Source organism: Solanum tuberosum, unplaced genomic scaffold (assembly GCF_000226075.1).
Source record: "Solanum tuberosum cultivar DM 1-3 516 R44 unplaced genomic scaffold, SolTub_3.0 scf00326, whole genome shotgun sequence".
Taxonomy (NCBI): domain Eukaryota; kingdom Viridiplantae; phylum Streptophyta; class Magnoliopsida; order Solanales; family Solanaceae; genus Solanum; species Solanum tuberosum.
Genome location: NW_006239272.1, coordinates 250,531 through 255,771, shown reverse-complemented (window position 1 = coordinate 255,771; position 5,241 = coordinate 250,531). Strand labels below are relative to the sequence as shown.

Here is a 5,241-nt window from a genome sequence, read left to right as displayed (position 1 = left end):
ATCCTTGTGGATAATCAAGCTGCTATAGCCATATCCAAAGATCCCGTGTTTCATGGAAGGACCAAGCACTTCAACATCAAGTTTTATTTCTTGAGGGAAGTGCAGAAAAACGGTGAAGTGGTTTTATTCTATTGCAAATCAGAGAATCAAGTGGCGGACATTTTTACAAAGTCATTTCATGTTAGCAGATTCGAATTTCTTAGAGAAAAGTTGGGAGTTTGCAGCTCCTGATTCAGGAGGAGTGTTGTTACGTGTCTCAGGATTTGCTTTGAATGGGTCAGAGACTTCAGCTGATTATTAGGAGATTAGTTTTCTTTTAGTCATTATCCTATTAACTAGTTATAGTTGTTCCTATTTTATAGGCATGTTAGCAGTCTTTTAGCAGTCCATGTTCTGTGTTAGTTGTACTGCCCCTCTACTTATTTAATCAGCTTGAAGTTCAATAAAATTTATTCTTCAGATTTCAATTCATCTTGCTGTTTCAGTTAAATTAATAACAGAATCCCTAGTTTTAAAGTATAGCTAATTTGAAAAAATAAATTACTAAGTAGTGAAATGATATAGGTCAAAGTGGATTAGGGGGGATACAAAAGATTTATATGATTGACCCCAACTAATTTGAGACTGAGGTAGTTGATTGATATAGTCGGGGTGGCGTGAAGTTGATTATGCTAGCTTATGGCTCTTTTGTAACTTTTTGTTATAAAAAATATTTAAATCTAACTCTAGTTTAGGCCTTAGTCTGTGGCAAGTTATTATTTATCTAGTCTATTGAAAAGTTGCAGAGATAGGGTTTGAACTCGTGCCCGCAAGGTTATGAGCCTTGCGAGCTACCAAACCCTATGTTGCTCAAACTCGGGTGTGGGTACTCAATACGGGTGTGAATCTAGAGGTTGGATTTTCACCACATAACTTTTAGGATTCAGGGGTATGGATCAAGTGTGGATACGCGTGCTAGGATACAACCAAACCCTATGTTGCTCAAACTCGAGTGTGGGTACTCGATATGGGTGCAAATCTAGAGGTTGGACTTTCACCACAACTTTTTGGATTCAGGGCTATGGATCAAGTGTGGATACACATACTAGAATACAATCAATGAATGTTTATTATAACATAAAAAGGTATATATTTCTATTAATTAATTAAAGGTATCAAACTAAAGTTAATAAAATTTAATTCTTTAGCACCCAAGGGTGTGTCCTAGTGGTCAATGAAGTGGGTGAGAACCTTGAGGTCTTAGGTTCAAAACTCGGCAGAGACAAAAAAAAACTTAGGTGATTCTTCCCATCTGTCCTAGCCTTGGTGGTTCAAAACTCAGCGGAGACAAATAATCCCTCAGACAATGAAGACTTACACTTAGCCTAAAGGTCTGATCATGTAAGTAGTTCCATTGGCATGTTATCACGTGCCTAGAGTCCGAGTTTGTAAAATTGTCTATATGGATATGATTATCAAAAAATAAATTATATGGATTATTTCAGTGGCATTGTGACTAACGCTGTGGAAATAAAGGGTGTGAGGAAGGCATGGGAATTTTTCGTCTGCCTCGGAAAATTTGGTGCGCTTGGTGCATATAGAAAAGAAAGCCCATTGACAGAACATCTTGTTTTCTCCCCCCTTAGCCTTAGATCCATCTTGAGGTGACTGTCATATCCTATTCTTGGTACTCGTCGGGTATTCTAGCACAGTAACAGTGTTGAACAAAGGCAGTGGCTCAAGCAAAGCATCTTTTGTTGCTAAGAGATTATCCTCTGATACTTTGTCATATTTCCTTAACAGTAGTGCCATGGCTGATGACAGATAGCATCTTGCATATGAGCAGGACAGTCTACATTTTGGGCCTAAAACTAAAAGTTTTGCTTGAGTTGCCTTGAGCAGCATATGTTACATTGATTTGTTAATTAAATCATGAGTTAGTTCTTGGCACAGGAAGCCAATATCTAATTTATCACCATAAAAATTCAGAACTCCTGTTCATTAAGGTTCTGGCACAAATGATTTCTTGGTCTTTTTTTGGGGGATGACTTTTCAAAGAAGTTTGAATGAATGTAATTTCTGTTATACCGATTTTGAGTATGTTCAAACAATGATCCCAAGGACATCCATTTTGCTGAATAATCTTGTTGTATTTAATGTATCAATGGTAGGCATTGGATCTCGGAAGAAGTGCTAATCCAAAGAGTTACATGGTTGAAGAGATCTGGCAGGAGCTTGCAAAAGCAAAATACTTGGAGTGGGACCATGAATCTTCGAGACACACTTTGGAACTTAAGAAATTGAAGTATTGCCTCTGCTTTAGAACTTATAAATTTGCATTATTTTTCCTGTTGTCACAGCATTGTTTCTCTTGTATATGTACATCAGAGAAGCCTGTGAGTCAGCTCTCAAGGACAAACATGAGCTTGACTGCTCTCAGATGGAAGGGTTCATACGCAATAGATCGACATCCCTGTTGAAGCAACTGGATGCCTTAGGCAGGGTTTTCAGGATCGCTGCAGAAGACGATACTCCCACCGAGGTCAGTCTTTTGGCTTTATTTCCTTGCTGATTTCTTTGAATAGTGCATGTATGCTATTGTCCTTTGACACCTGCTAAGAATTAACAGGTACCAGATTACCTATGCTGTAAGATCACACTTGACATTTTACGTGACCCTGTCATTACGCCCAGTGGGGTTACATATGAAAGGGCACTGATCATCTGCAGAAGGTATAATTGGTTCATCCATTGATTTAGCTGTAATGGAGCTTACATTGCATTGTATGTTCTATTAATTTCTCTCTGTGGCAAATAAGGTTGGAAAATTTGACCCGGTTACTCGACAACCCCTCAAGGAATCTCAGCTGGTGCCAAATTTGGCCATAAAAGAAGATTTACATGCATTTTTGGATAAGCATAGCTGGGCATACAGGATGGGTTGAACCTCTTTCTTGGTTTGGTTGGTGCATGTGATTGCTGATGCTACTATTACCAAGAGATGGAGGGGTGGTTGGAGCTGGGGGAGTGAGTCTACTAGTTCTCTCATATTGGACGTCACATCCAACCTTGTGCAGCATTAACCCTGGTTTACCGTGTAATATTTGTTCTTACAGTTGTATAAGATGATCTGTTGTTGTTCATTATCTGTACAGTGTCCGTAACCAATTTTTTGTATGGCGTTATAGCAAACTTGTTGATTACATGAAAAGGAAAATTAAAAGCATTAACTGAATTTGTTCCCGTGTGGAGAAACACTTATCTTGAGTGGTGCATGTGAAATCATGAATTATGGTTTCAACTTGCGTTTATGTCCTGTTTCTGATTTCGGACTTGAGCATTTCAAATGTCGGGCTAGTTGTTGTTGTCCCTATTCTCATTGGGTTTAGATGCCAATGACACTTTACAGGAGAATGTAGTAGAGACTACAGGAACATATATTGATTGTTCCAGTCACACCAGAATGATAGGCCATTTGGTGCTCATTTTTTGGGTTGCCGGCCATGTTAATGCGGGATGCTTTGTGCATTCTGGCTGCCTTGCTCTATCAGTTCATTTCCGAGTTTCCGAGATAATGTTCAAGTCATTATACCCAAGGGACAGGGAGAAATAATTATACTTTATTGTTAGCTGCATTTTTGTCGCCAAGCTCGAAAGAGGTGTCCTTTTATTATTTATTATCATAACAAACAGGTAATATGTGCCCTATCAGAAAAGCAGCACAGTCACCAAGAGATATGTAAGTCCTACTCTCTCACTTGTAAAGTCAAATTATGTGAGACCCATTTTTGACTTACTTTTACTCATTGCGATTTGAAAAAATATTAACAAGTTGAAGTTATGGACAATGAAAAATATTATTATTTCGAATGGTGAAGAACTTAGATTGTTTACCTAGTAAACAAAATAAATATTTACAAATATGAAACTTGAGTATTTTATGCATGGAGTAAAGCTAGCAAATTCCACTAGGAGGCGACAATAAGTCGGTGTTTTTTTTCTGGAAAAGTCACTATCGTATGACATATTAAGATGTCCACTAGGTTAACTGTTATGTGTCGGCAAATTATAAAATAAATAAATTGGAGAATATTTAATTATAGGTAATAACAAGATATGAATGATTTCTAAAATAGTTATAATAAATATAGTTGGAGAAAGGGACAGCCAAGAAGTTGCTTTCATTTCCACAGTAATCACGCGTCTAATTACAGTGCAAAAAGATTTAGCACTAATCTTTCCCTCCTTACAACAACTATTTTACATTTTTCTTTAAGTGCAAAAGACTTGCTTAGCATAGGAATTTATCACAAATGAAGTAGTAACAAACACATAACAATTTCAAAATAAAGTATGACGTTAGCGAGCCTTAAAAATTCCCAATGGGATAAATAGTGGCAGTGCAACTAGAAAGAAAATGATGGAAAAAGTGGTCCAAAAAGGATAATTTAAAGAATGAAGTCCATAGTTTGTCATGTTTCCTGATTTGTCTGCCCAAAAGGCTTTTTTGGCTTCTGCCGACAGTTTTCTGAGTCCACTTCTGCTCAATTTCTAACATTTCCACTTTGTTACGATCGTTCGGTTCGATTTTAAAGTTTATCGATTTGAATTATTGGTTATCAGTTTGTAAAGATGTTAAATCGTTAGAGAACCATTAAGATATTGACATATTGGTTATTGGTTTATCGATTATTGATCGTTATCGGTTCGGTTGTCGGTTTAACACCAAAAAATTTATTGAAAATCACTTAGAAACAAGGTGACAAACCAAATGAACCATGCACATGAGTTCATAAGTTGCATCTTGCTCAAAAGCAAACATTTTTACATTGTAGAATAATCAAGAGCTTGGGACAATCAGAAATAAAAGTAGAAAATTAACTTCTAAGTCAAGGACTTTATATACAAAATGGTATAAATATAATTATTTAATTTACTATCGAGTTATCGGTTAACCTGTTAAGAAAACTCGCAATCCATTAAGAACCGATAACACGATAACAGAAAAAAAAAAAACTTTATAAAACCGCTAAATCAATAACCCATTAACTTATTTTCGATTTAGGTTATCGGCTTCGACTCGATTTTGAACATCCCTAGTTACAATAATAGAAGGAGAAAAATAAACAAATACATATGCATGCACAAAAACAAAACGATTTTTGAGTTACTTAAGACAACAATTAATAAATGAAACTAATTATCTTCTAAAGAATATAAAAAATATCATAAGAGTAAATTACCTTGTATCTTGAACAATGA

The 5,241-nt window shown here is 36.2% G+C and overlaps 1 pseudogene; it reads left to right on the top strand.

Annotated features, from left to right (window-relative positions):
* LOC102580240 (E3 ubiquitin-protein ligase CHIP-like) overlaps window positions 1-3,304 on the top strand; it is a 32,965-nt pseudogene extending 29,661 nt beyond the window's left edge.
* The last annotated feature ends 1,937 nt before the right edge of the window (window positions 3,305-5,241 follow it).